Below are 15,000 nucleotides of genomic sequence, written 5' to 3' on the forward strand. Positions count from 1 at the left end.
GGAAAGTGCTCTGTCGAGACTGAATCCAGCGCCAGCAGCGGTGCGCAGTATGTGTGCAGGCAGACGAGTGGTTTTCTGACCATTTTCTGTCTGGCACAGTAATGGACACTGTTGGGTGAACAGCGTCGGGGCTGTATTGCATCTTTTGTGGCAAAGAACGTAGTTCCACATTCCTGCTGGAGGGTTGTCGACGGGACACGCTGGGTAGTTGCAGCTGCACTGCTATAACGTCTGGCTTCTCCGCATTTACCGCATCTTAATAAGAATCACATTTACTGTAGTTGGTAGATACGGACAGACACAAGAAACAGCTAGCGTTTTACATACTAGGGTGATGCCCATTGGGAGCGCATGCCCCTCAGGTAATGCAATATGCCCATTACCATTAACCCTAAGCTTATTTATAACCTTATTCTCAGTAAAACAAAATAAAGAATACAAGAACCGCCGCACCGAGCGGTCGGCGTGAGGTTGGCGGGGTGAAAAACAAGGGCGAGATGGATTATGGGCGACGGTACCGGTTACCTTCTGTAACAGGCCTCTTATGTTTAATGTGCTGGTGAATTATAGGCCTTGCCTTATAATATGTGTACTGATGCAACATGCATAATATTTCTATGTGCATTATTGTATAGCATATTTCACATTTGTGTTTTGGTCATTTTGTCATTTTACAGTTTCTGGACAACTGCTGATCCGACCGATTCTAAATGTATTTTTGAGGCGAGGGGCGCTTGAAATTACATCATATGTAATGGACTTTTAATGTTTGGAGCACTTTAAACAACAATTGAATGACAGCCAAAGGCTATGGACTTTTAATGTTTTAGGGCAACAGTTAAACAATCATTGACGATGTGAGACGTCAAATAGCCAATATAAATACAGAGGGCGGCTGGGCGCCCCACTTCACCACAAGTTTATTTTTATTTATTTTTTACTTGAGTGAAATGAAGTGATGTTAGAACAGTAAGGGCATACTGAGTACACATTATGCAAAGGTTTGGGATCTGGTCTCCTATTGGTCTAACTCCTCACACAGTCTGCCAATCTGGTCTCCTATTGGTCTAACTCCTCACACAGTCTGCCAATCTGGTCTCCTATTGGTCTAACTCCTCACACAGTCTGCCAATCTGGTCTCCTATTGGTCTAACTCCTCACACAGTCTGCCAATCTGGTCTCCTATTGGTCTAACTCCTCACACAGTCTGCCAATCTGGTCTCCTATTGGTCTAACTCCTCACACAGTCTGCCAATCTGGTCTCCTATTGGTCTAACTCCTCACACAGTCTGCCAATCTGGTCTCCTATTGGTCTAACTCCTCACACAGTCTGCCGATCTGGTCTCCTATTGGTCTAACTCCTCACACAGTCTGCCAATCACCTCTATTCAAGCAAACTTCACCTCCCGTCTGAATGACCTTTCCAAAACATTTAGATGACTTCATACACACTCCCCTCAACGCAGGCGTGCACGCACGCACGCACGCACGCACGCACGCACGCAGGCACGCAGGCACGCAGGCACGCACGCAGGCACGCAGGCACGCACGCACACACACTGAAACACCTGTAAAACTGTAGCTGGTCATAAATCAGCCCCGCTTTCGCTTGGTTTTTCTTAGGCGTCGCCTTTCATCTACATGCATATTTGTCATCAAAGAGTTGTCAAACACTGCGTGTCGGAGTGGAGGAATTACAGTGACTCTCTCTTGGCACGCGGCAAAGAGACATGAGGAATGACTTGGAATTCAGGAGTCAGATCCATTAACTCTTTGAGAGTTTCATGGATTTCTATATAGTTTTTAGACTTCTCTATGGCAGAATGGCGTTTTTGAATGATTTATTGAAAATTCTCTGCTGTGAATGTGTGACAACGAAAGACCTTCAGAGAAAGCTTGGCTTGTCTGCTTCCAGGAAAAAAATGAACTTAGTTGATAAAATGTTTAGTTGTGGTGTTGGAAGCCATTTAAAAGAGCCTGCATTTACACTGGGTAGTGTTTCTAGGACAACAAAAAAAGTTATGACCGGTTGAAGTTTTATTTTCTAAATAACTTTTTTTCTGCTGGGCGTACATAGCCATGCAATATCTCATTTTAAAGGGTGAGTTGTCTAGTTCAATTAAAATAAAATAAAAAGTTTCTCACATGTACCACTGTAGATATTTTGCCATCTATAAATAGCATGGTCAGTCATGATCAATCTGACCTATCCAGCTAAAAGTCCCCCTAGCTCTGAAATGGAACATCATATAAACTCAATTCTTTTTTGGGGTAAAATTAGACATTCTAACGCACATTTTGATATATACCATGTTTACATAGTCTTACCAGTACCGTGTCTATTCATGCATGTATCTCAAAAACCTGTTGTGAAGAAACAGTTTTGATAAAAAACTCATCCAAGGACATTGTTTTGATATGACTTTGTGCCCATGATATGTATCAAAATATAGACTTGAATGTATACTGTATTATAACAAAAAAATTGGGTTCTTACCATCTACCGTTACAGAGTAAATCACAGTTGAAACTCGCTTAGTCAAACCATAAACCTCAGACTAGTGAACAAAATAGCCATGACAGGTCTAACTCATTGTAAAAGCTTGTCTTTTATTTTTTATGACTAACATAATACAATTATAATAAATATTACAGAAAATAAATAGGCCTACATACAAAACAGTTGTCCCCAAACTCCCCAGTGTCCCCAAACCACTGCATTCCAGTTGTTCTTGACGGTGTGTGTGTGTGTAGGCTAAATTTAAAAAAAACAACAACTGAAATGAATGAATGCATCCGGTTCAGTGTCGGAGAACTCCATCGCAGTCTTGACTCTTCGTCTTCATCATCATCATCATCATCCTCCATCTGATGCCAGTTCTAAATATATAAAAAATAAACATTTAGCTGTAGTCAGCCCGGCCAATAGCCAGTTGGGGGGGGGGGGGGGGGACGTAGGCTATCTGACATCATCGTCATCATCATCATCACACGGAGACACACTAAACAATGTACAATCATGATTGTATACAATATACAATGAATGCAATTATCATGCACGTCAATGAAACGTCATACAGATCTTATATAATACGCTACTGTTAGCTTCACTCCCCGTCCCCCCTCCGATCCTTGTAGCAACGTCATCATAACCACGCGTTGCTTCAGTAAACGATGCATGTTTGTTCTCCGTCTTTGTAGACAGTAAATAAAAGGAGCGAACATTACTCTAAAGATCAGATCGCCTATAAGGCACGCTACAATATAAAATACTTGTACTGCCATGCGTGCATGCCTGCTACGATACATTTGTACTGCAAAAACCAACCGATCGACACCAACCCCCCCTCCAGCCCTTAGCCAGCACCAATGCACCGACCAACACCATTAGCCAGCACCTTCGGTGCTGGCTAATGGCTGGGGGCCATCGTGGTGAGTCATTCTGGCGTCATGATCTGACTAGTAGTAGTAATTATCCAAGCATCTATTTGTAGCGATCATCTTATGATTTCTGATCACTATAGAAGGGCATTTTCTACAATAAGATTACCTCAAAACATTCCGGGTTGATCGTCTTCTTCAATGGTTTCCCGGTATAGCTCATCGGACGACGATGGGGAGACAATGAAAAAAGGAGGGAGGGAGCAGCGAGTCTCGCTGTAAGCACTGGACCAGGGCTACTCCGCCTGGAGAAGGCGACTGGGACGCGTATGGATCAATACTACTACCACAAAACTCGCTCAAATAAATAGTACTGCTTTCAACTTTTTCTGCTAGAAAATCGCTCGGGCGAGACGGCAAACAGGCAAAACAATGATAACTATGAAGACTCCCTCTGCCCCCACTGTTTACAGGGGGTGGGACCAGCTTCCAATGGCAACACGTACACGTGTGTCACGTGACACGGGTTTTCTGGGTAATGTAGTTGGAATATAAGCTCAGGAATTTAAACAGCGCTTCGGAGCATATTAATATGTTTAGATTCATCAAAAACTGTGAAGACGCCAATTGGCGTCATTGATCATTTACGGAATTCTGATGAAGACGCCAATTGGCGTCTTTCATCTTCTAAGGGTTAAGTGCAGTTCAACAGAGTTCCTCTTGTCATCAAGCAAGGATGAAACACAGGGCTTCTGGCTCCGCAACGAAGGGATTTGATTAGTTTAAGGGGGAGAGTGAGAGGGCGCGAGCGAGGGAAGGTTGAGAGATAGAGGGAGTAATAGGTGGAAGCAGAATTGGCAAAAGGACGAGAAATGGAGAGGAACAGGGACATGAGGACTTGAGGAGACGAGGCAGAGAGAAAGACACAGAGGCGGGCATTGATGAAGTTATTGTTGAACCGTACAGTATGGTATATCAACTCCCAGATGCATGTGACGTACAGTAACAACAGCAGCTTGAGCAGAGCTTCGCAGCTGAACCTCATTAGAAGACTTCATTTCACTATAGCTCTCTTGTGGAAAAATAATCAGTACTTGAGCAGGCCATTTAGTATCTCTAAGATATACAGGAAGCACATTGTATAAACCAAAAATAACCGACAAATTATTTGCTCAAACAAGGGATTTCATTTACCTGCGTTCTAGCCAATTGTGTAGCTTTTCCCTTATTCCAGTCCATATCAGTTATGCTCCAGTTATCTATAAACATCCATATATTATTACATCAGCTATGTGTATATTCAGCACAGCTGCATACAATTTTACCCTGGTGTGATGATATCTATAGACAGTGAAAGGTACATGTATCACCTTGCCAAAGCTAAGCAAAAATCAGCCGCCATTGTTTCGGTTGGACACATAAGAAAGATAATACAGCCTTATAGTACCACAACAACCTGAAATGTATCAGTGGTTCTCAATGTGGGGCCCGGGGACCAGCAGGGGTCCGTGACGGGTTTCCATAGGATCACCCAGCAAAATGTGTTAATGTAGCATCACAAACGGTCAGTTTAAGTGTTAGCAGACAGGCCATTCCTCCTCTGTCCAGGGACTGTTGCTCACCATGTCTTCCATAACACACTCACTTCTTAACCCCCTTATGGCTATTGACGTAATTGACGTAATGAATCAATAAATCCCTCATGGCCACTGACGTAATTGATATCTTTTAATCCCCTGTAATCGGGAGCTTAATATAACAAAATGTAGCAACTTTTAGCTTGTTTGGCTAACGGCCGATGTAATCTACCTAAAACCGGCCGGAATCCGCGTGTGCACGGTCGATCACGCATGCACGCGGTCTTTATGTGCATCGCTGCGTAAAATGCGATATTTTGGGCTTGATTATAGCTTAATTTGACTTAGTTATTAAAATCAACGATGATCGCTTAGCATCCCGGACATCTGATAGTGCTGCACAGTCCAAAGCTAGTACCGGATGTTATTGTTCCTTAAACCGGAAGTGACATCGCCAGATTCGCTCTATTTGGTCAAAATCGGCATAATGGTGACGTTACCGCCACCATCAGGACTGGGTATAATACTATAGGATTACCGTGTGAGAATGAGATGTAGTGTGTATATCACAGATTTTTCTATTGGCATTAAAATGACGAATTAAACACATGAATAGTGCAGGTAGAAGGCACAATCCACTGTTAATTAGGCTGACCATAAGCCAGTTAACAGCTTAAAGGAGAATCCCATGCTAGAAGGCTTTCTTACCTTTATTTGTAGTTGTTACGTCCCCAACAAAGAGGTCCAGGTGTTATTTTGTGCAAAAGTGCATTATTAGCTATTTCCTCTAATATAAGCCCTCAATGGGGGTTGGGTTTTTGTGCTAATTTGCTTATTTCCATCGAAATAAGTAGTATCCCAAGTGTGCCACTTGGGATACTATTTACATTATGAAGAGAGGATATATATAAAAAAAACAACGCAACACCCCATAGCCCCATTCAATTCGATGCAATTCAATGCAATTCATTGCAATTCACTGAGGGCTTATGGTAGGGGAAATAGCCAATAATGCACTTTTGCACAAAATAACACCTGGACCTCTTTGGTGGGGACGTAACAACTACAAATAAAGGTAAGAAAGCCTTCTAGCATGGAATTCTCCTTTTAAGTTAAAAATCCTCGAACCTCGCGTTTGCTTTTTGAGTGTCATTTTGGACAGGTTGAGGCCTGACCTGATGGGTATATAGCATCGAGATTGAGGAAAAAAAGAAAAAGAAAAACAGCTTCCATGTGTGTTTTTTCTGTTCAGACCTAACAAAACAAATCTGATTCCAATTTGGATATGCCAAAAATCATATTTGTGCTGCCAGTCTGAACATGGCCTCAGTGTTGAAACATCAGCCAACATCATAAAGAAAACATACAATATGTTTCTGTTTGGAGTGCTTTCTGATCATTTATTCATTTGTCCTTGTAGATGCCGTATTAGCTGTGATTTGTTGTAAGCACGTCTTTTGATATTTATTTTCAGAGACTTTACAGGGTTTACATTATTTAGAAGACATGCAGTGGCACACATGGAGATTGTGAGTGCTTTTAAAGCAGCAAGCATTTTCTTTTCTTTTTTTAAATCATCTTCACGTGTCTTAGCAGCAGACCAGCAATGGGAATGCAAAAGGTATTGCGTTTGTCTAATTTCCTCTTGCACAATGTACTGTAATCCACAGTATGTTCTCTGTTCACTGGTTTCTACCCAGTGGTGGAAACATTTGCGTCAACATGTCATCCTGCTCTCTGTGTGTGTGTGTGTGTGTGTGTGTGTGTGTGTGTGTGTGTGTGTGTGTGTGTGTGTGTGTGTGCGTGTGCGTGTGCGTGTGCGTGTGCGCGTGTGGCTATACGCGCGCGTGCGTGTGTTGTGGGGGAGTTAGAGAGAAGGCTGAAACAGGAGGGAGGAGATGAGACAAAGAAAGGAATGAGCAGTTCAAGTACACGCACATAGCCAGATCTCGCCCACCTCATCCATTCTTTAATTCCCCTTGATACCCCTCTCATCCCTGTCTTTCTTGGTATAAAGCTGGCTGAATCTCCCCTCCCCTCCCCTCCCCTCCCCAGCTAGCTGTGTAATGGAGACAATCGTTGAAAGGTTCTTCCAGTTCAATGCCATGCATCTACCAGAGCCAAACATTGTGAAACGACATTCATTCAGTGAATCCAGTGTAATGACAGAAGGGTATATATAGGGTATATCTGTTGAAAGCAGGACAGACAAAAGGTGGCAGCCTGCGCACACGGTAGAATCAAAAGCCTTTTATCATACTTTTTTCATCCATATTTTGTGTCGTTTGTCTTTACTGAGATGGATTATTTAGACACAGGCAGTGTACAGGTAAAGGTCACAATAATAGACATAGGAGTCGTCAAAAGTGTCTTTAGCTATTGCAACAATCAATGGGTGTTTTATCTGCAGGTTCCATTTGTACACTCTTGGATTTATAAATGAAGACAGGAATTTTGCTGTGTGGGGATTTTTCTGTGTACAGTCTGTCCCACTTAAAATGAACACCAGCGGTACAGATTTATCCAGCATTTGAGCTGATCTGTAGTGTTTTGATGATCCAGGGTTTTCCTGCGGAAGCTTCTTTCTCTAATGAGTATAGGCTTCGATTAGGTCACACCCAGCTAGTGTTAAATGAACTATCCTCTGCTTTTATTAGATGACATTGTGGACAGTATAGCTCCAATATGCTTCAGCAGTGTCTTCGCTGTGACGCACTTTGGCTGCATCACATGTTCCTGATAATAAAAATGGAAGCATAAAGTCATTGTATTAAATCTGGTTGAGTTCTTTTAAAGGCCTGTTGCCTTTATTCAGTGTGATGCCAATTCTCACTGTATACAGCGTTCAATTGTCTCTCATTCAAAGACTCCTCCCAAAAGCTTAAGAGAAGCTATTGTAAAGTATTTTGAAGATCTATTGCCAACTGCAAACAATCGAGCCATTGTGAAATCAATGAGAACCGGGCCTGCCGTCCAAGCCTTCCTCTCATCTGCCCACTAACATTTGGGTGGTGTTGTCCAATCTGGGGCTTATCGCCCTCTCTGTAATAAACCTGATCATGAAATGTGTAACGAAGTGCAGTAAAATCAGCAATACAGAGGCTGTGGTTGAATATACTGTAAGCCATAGATCTATTAAACCATTCCAGCACCTCTACCAGCAGTCGTCGTTAAGAACCTCTGCAACAAATCAAATCCGGGAAGAAAAACAATTATAATTATATGGGGGGAAAAAAGTAAAATAAATACTGATTAGTCTCATGTAAATGTTCATGTTATGTTGAATATATTCCATCCACTGCACTGGTGCCGATTCACATAAACAGAATAGGATTGGACTCACAGACGCCACTTTCAGTTATGGTATAAAACGTTCAGAATGATTTAATTTGGCTCATAAACCATGCTTTGCAACAAAGACTCTTTCATTTTGTCTGGTTGTGTGGCTCCGTTCTGTGCAGTATAGGTCAATTTTTACACCCTCTGAGAGTAGTGTTGTTTTTGGCAGCAAATTTCCATTTTAGTTTAGTCATAGTCTTTGGAATGAGACTTCATTTAGTTTTAGTCACATTTTAGTCACTTGGAATGTGTTAGTGTTAGTCTAGTTTTAGTCGACTAAATATCATAAGATTTTACTCGACTAAATTGTATTTTGTCGCGCCTTGATGCCGTCTAATGACTGATTTTACACTTGCTAGCCGATCTACAAGCTCACAACGCGTCGCGCTGCGACGCGTTGTGAGCTTGTTGATCGGCTATTTTCAGCATGAAACCAACTGAAAAATGACTTCTCCCTTCCTAACATTTTAGTCTAGTTTGTATTTGTTGACGAAATTGTCAATATATTTAGTCTTAGTTTTAGTCATCATAGCTTGTTTTCATTTAGTTTCCGTTTAGTTTTCGCCAGTGAAAAAAGGTAGTCGACGAGTAATTTTCGTCTTAGTTTTAGTCGACGAAAACAACACTGTCTGAGATGAACACTGGCTTTTACTGTGCGGGGTTGAAAGGGGAGACGACTTGGAGACTGTATTAGTTCTACTTGTGGCAGCTTATCCATATGATAATATGTTGTCCCTTTGACCTAGAAATGATGTGATGTGTTGAAATAACAGATTCTGTTGGAATTTGAAACGGACATTTGGCATAATTATGGAATTTAAAGGCTTATATTTCCCACAAAAACGATATGCCCCCAATCTCTTAAGTTATTTTTTCCCCCTCCACGGACATGGGAGAAAACGTATTAGAAAAGAAATAATAAACTTCACCCGCCATTGTTAATCCTTCACATAAACAGCTGCACACAAGCAGGAGCTGTCATTGGTCTAAGCCTAAGGCTAGCCCATTGATACCAGCCATCCCTGGTTGCAATTCAGTTTTTGTTTAAACTTTAGAGGAAATGGTTAATGACACAGGAAACACCATGGCTAAATACTGGCTAAATACTACACGTTCCACACCCCCACAGGGAGTGTCGAGTCGGTCAAACCCACAGTTGTCCAGAACCGCCACAAAAGGCCTCTGCCTAGGTTCTGGATAGGGCCCCTGCCCAGGCTCCATATACTGTATGGAGCTGGCCTCTTCTGACATCACAACACTCCATATTTGGGCATGTCTGACACAGAACTCCATATATAGGAAAATAAAGGGACACAGAGAGACAGATACAGAAATCTCCATACATGGGCATAAAAGGGACACGGACAGATGGGTGGAACGGGTACTCTGACACGGGTACAACAGGTATTGCATAGCCGGGTGGGGCATGGATCTCCAACTTCCATCGTTACCGACTCGGTGCTCTACAGCCAGGCTCTGGTCTAGTAATACTAATTATAATACCTCAGTTTTATTTTGTGAGGGGCTCTAGCCCCTCCTATATTTAGCTATAGTGTAGATTCTTGTCCAAACATTAAATGCTATTGACAATGAATGGAGAATTGACGTCATATGTAGACGGGCAAATCGGCTGTTTTTGTCCTGCACAAAGATTAAATTCCCATTGACAATGCATGGAGAATGATGATAAGAGCGCCCCTCACTTCACACGGGTGTGATTTTGCTAAACACTCAGTTGCTTTACATCAGGGGTTCTCAACCCGTGGGTCACGACCCCTCGGGGGGTCGCCAAATTATTTTAGGGGGTCCCCAAATTATTTAAAAAAAAATATATATATATCTTTTTTTTTCCTTTTTTTCACGGTTTTTCAAAAATAGCAGACCTACAAGCTCGTAGCGCGCCACTCGGTGGCGCGCTATGAGCTTGTAGATCTGCTATTTTTCAATAGCTAAATTATAACATAATGCTTAAAACACCAAAAGGGGTTCCCGCCCAAAATGCGTTAAGGTTATTGTAGCAGTCAATTGATATTGGGGGTCGGGAGGGGGCGGGGCGGGGGTCCCGAGATATTGCCAAAGCATTTCCGGGGGTCCCCGGCCAAAAACGTTGAGAACCCCTGCTTTACATAGTGGGGACATATATTTTCCATGCGTCATGGACAATGCGATTTATGTGGTAACTAACCTAAAGTGACAGAGATGATAGCAGGTCATAGTTTAGATGGGTCCAGATTCATATCAGTCAGGCATTTAACTGCTTTTCACTGATTCGCACCGTTGCGAGCCAGGCTTCACAGCATATAAACTTCACTCAGGAATGTATAAGAATGCTTTCTTGTTGACACTGGTTCAATGCCATCAGCCATAAAGAACGTCACAGATGACTTGGTTTAATTCATGCTATACGTGTATCTAGCCAGAGATTAGACCATCCCTGATTTAATTTTAAATAAATACAAGTCAGGCGTGTTTTAGATGCCCAGTGTGTGACGTGTCTGGATGATTTACACCATTTTGAGTTGGTGAGCCAGGCTTTTAACAGAGCCTGAGTTATTGTGACTTAAATCAATGTAATGTATGCTACTTTGAAGAAAACGCTTGACTCTACGCTACGCTATCAATGCATGCAATCTGACTGAAACATATGGACGCTGACATCATTATGTTCTGACTCGGTCTCGTACCTAAACATATGGACGCTGACATCATTATGTTCTGACTCGGTCTCGTACCTAAACATATGGACGCTGACATCATTATGTTCTGACTCGGTCTCGTACCTACTGCATTGCATCACCTTTGTACTCTCGAATCTCACAGTATGGAACATCCTCCTGGGTTTTGTAAATGTAATGACCTCTGTCAGTTCCACCACAGATGACTGAGTTCCAGTGATTGAGACCTTTGGTTTCAGACAAATATAATGTATATTTGTGCATATATACTGTATAATCCATTGGCTATAGGCAGGCATGACACACATATATCTTTTTTTATCTTTTACCCACATCGATTACTACATGCCAGGTTTTACTACAATTTACGGGTCCTGTTGTGGCCCACGGTTATAGACCAGTGCCGGTTCAGACCACTGTGACTTATCTCATCTCACCAAATCGGAGGATTAGATTCCGCTGAAGATCGCGGCTATTATGGGACTATATAATCAGATGTTTTTCGACTGTTTTTGTTTATCTCTCGTTCGTTTCAAGATGGATGCCGTTGGCAGGTAAGAGATAATCTTTTGAACCCGTCAGAAGACGGGTGTGGCACAAAACAGGTTTTGTGCCCCGGACGTCTCCAGACTACTTTGGAATTGCACCTGTAGGAGTGTAATGATATAAAACCGGATCGCTAAACTCTATATATTTTTTGACAGGGCCGTTGTTAGGCAACGCCTTGTGCAGCGCTCGGCGTCATGTTTCGTGCACGCGCACAGCCGTTCACTTCCTTGTTTACGGCCCCGACAAAACCGTCTATTCTCTCTGAATCTACGTCGCTCTCCATGGTTTTGATCAGAACGGCGATATTAACGCTTCTAGAGAGAGATGAGACTTGACAGCGCGAGGTCGTAATGGAACATTACACCTCCCGGTTTTGGGGGGAAATGGAAGGCGGGGCTTTTCAGAGTAAAATCTGCCTCATCTGCTGGGCACTCTAGCGCCTTTATTCTGAAAGATTCCTGAGCAAAAAAAGTGTTAACAATATGTCCCAGTCCCATTGTTTGCCATCACAATGCCATTGGATTATTAATGTGTTCTTACTATAGGTCCTGTAGGACCTGTTGCCATGGTGAACTCACACAACATACTGTACACACACACAACGTGTATGAGACCCAAAAACACAACTCTAAACTCCTAATAAAAGTTTTGCAGCAACTTCAAAGTCGCTTTGATTAACTGCATCTGCTAAATGCCTAAACTGGTAATTCAGTTTTGATCTACCTTCTCTGAATCCATGATGACTTAATGTAAGAGATCAGCTTTGAAATGCAGATACATATTTCATTAATGTAACGAGGTGGAATGGATTTCCTGAGTTTAGGAGAAGTTACCCTCCACTGCATCACTGCAGTGGAGAGGCCTGGCTAAAGCACTTCCAGACCTTAATATCACAGCGTTTAGAGCTACAAGGCTCCGGATAAAGATGACCACATGTCAGAGATGTAGACAAGCTTAAGGCTGTATTAGACCATCCTGGGCGGGAACCCTTTTTGGTGTTTTAAGCATTATGTTATGCTTTAGCTATTGAAAAATAGCAGATCTATAAGCTCATACGAGCTTGTAGGTCTGCTATTTTTGAAAAATCGTGAAAATGTGGGGGGGAGGGGGTCCCTGGAACAACATATTTTGAGATGGGGGTCGACGGCCAATTTCATATCTTTTTGGGGGTCCATGTTTGAGAACGACTGACATAGAAACATGGGTTTTTCAGAAAAAGATTTAGAAGGCATTTGTAGAATAGTCCTCAGGTCAAAATGGGTTAAGGCTGTATTAGTCTGCCCATTTAAGGCGGCCATGATAAAGTGTGATTCATAACGTCAGAGATAAATCTGTCACAAACCTTTAATGCTGATATGAAAGCCTGTACAGTACATTATGAGCAAGGAGACTTGGGAGGTCTGAACTGAAGAGTTTCATTGGCTCTCCAGCACAATATTCATATTATATTGTCTCTCATTTTGATGCCGTGTTTCACAGCCACACACAGCCAAAGAAAAGCGTGTTCCCTAGTGTACCAAACAATGATGCATTGTTTTAGATCTGCTCTGTGGTAGTCAATACAAACATACTCTATTGCACTTTTTGGCACTAAATATTATATAATTGATTAAATTAGATCTGCTCGTCATAGACAATTTAATTTAAATTTTCTTGCGGAGAGACTTTCCATTCGTTTTTGTTTTCATGTACTGATGCTGAGAGTAGTACAGTTGGAATATTGTGCGTGTGTGCATGTGTGCGACGCACGCACGCACGGCGCACGCACACACACACACACACACACACACACTTGTGCACGCACCTATACGTGCACAACGTGGGTACTCAACTCAATTTTATTGTCACATCACAGATTTACAGGCATAAAGAGATAGCAACACAATAACAGATCAGACAACAATATAGCAGTGAGAAATATGAGGTGCATGATACATATACACAAGTTGCATAGTAACAATAGCAATAGGATGAGACTGTAAAAAATAGTCTCATGTAATGACAGATCACAGTCACTGTCAGCATGCACATAAGGTACATGGTTAAGGAAAATCTATAAAATGAGCCAATGGAAGGAAATCCCATATGAAGGGCTAATAGATAGTAGCATTTACTTCCAACACACTTTTTGGAAACTAAATACTTGGAGAGATTTTTTGCTCATTAAAGAACAATTCCGTTTTCATTTCCACGTGTTGCGGTTGAAAAGCAGTGTGTCATTCTGTTCCATTGTCTCAGTCAGGGTCTGCAATACAGAATTATGTATATAAATTAAATACCATATCAGATTGGGTATTTCCTAATCATGGGCAATTTGGTTTCTATTGTCACACATGAGAGGAGAAGGGCTGAAAGTGTGAAATCTGTTCCATATACCGTGTATTCTCTCTGATATCAACCTCCCTCAGACAGAACATATACCGTGTATTCTCTCTGATATCAACCTCCCTCAGACAGAACATATGAAATCTGTTCCATATACCGTGTATTCTCTCTGATATCAACCTCCCTCAGACAGAACATATACCGTGTATTCTCTCTGATATCAACCTCCCTCAGACAGAACATATACCGTGTATTCTCTCTGATATCAACCTCCCTCAGACAGAACATATACCGTGTATTCTCTCTGATATCAACCTCCCTCAGACAGAACATATGCATGGTACTGTTCCATATACCGTGTATTCTCTCTGATATCAACCTCCCTCAGACAGAACATATGCTTGGTATTATACGCTTATTTCGTAACTAATACTTGGAGAGAGGTTATCCTAATCAAGGGAACAATGTCATTTCTATTTCCTCGTGGCGAGCCTGTAGTGTGAAATCCCATTCCATTGTCCCCGGGCCAAAATCTCATGTCACGCTTATCTGACGATTCACCTTTGCTCCTCGTTGAGTTGGCGGAACGGAACACCGTACTGTACGGGGGATTTCAACACCGTGGAGATCTGTATTGTTGAAAAGAGATTATTGTAAAGGGCCAGATTAGCCTTGTGTGTAGAGCAGGGCTTTTTCAACCCTTTTCATAATCAAGGTCCATTATTTATTCGGCATTTGAGCCACGGACCACTCAGCCTCTCAGACCAAAGACAAAGATTCTATAATATAGAATCCATCATAATATGATGGTACTATAGGAGAGACAACAGGCGTCGATCAAAATATCAATTATTCTACATTCTGTAATTGTATATTCTGGATTGTTTGGACTTCTTGTAAATGAAGTAATGCAGATGTTTAACAATAATGTGGTGGTCCCCGGACCGCTGGTCGAGAACCACTGGTTTAGATGATCTATTTATTGGTTTGGTGAAGAAGAGTGTTCTGTCACCCAACACTGGAGCGTCTCTTGTAACTTGTTACAGTTTTTGTTATGCTTGCAGAACTGATACTGTACAACAGTACATATTTGCTCATCGCTAGTCTCCCCTGAGATACATTCCCTGCTAATAGTTTTGTATGGCCTGCTGCGT

The 15,000-nt window shown here is 42.0% G+C and overlaps 1 protein-coding gene across 3 annotated transcripts in view; it reads left to right on the forward strand.

Annotated features, from left to right (window-relative positions):
* Positions 1-15,000, forward strand: part of sema3bl (sema domain, immunoglobulin domain (Ig), short basic domain, secreted, (semaphorin) 3bl) — a 107,500-nt gene that overhangs the window by 25,488 nt on the left and 67,012 nt on the right. The window lies entirely within an intron of this gene.

Source organism: Electrona antarctica (assembly GCF_951216825.1).
Source record: "Electrona antarctica genome assembly, chromosome: 2".
In the NCBI taxonomy this organism is placed as follows: domain Eukaryota; kingdom Metazoa; phylum Chordata; class Actinopteri; order Myctophiformes; family Myctophidae; genus Electrona; species Electrona antarctica.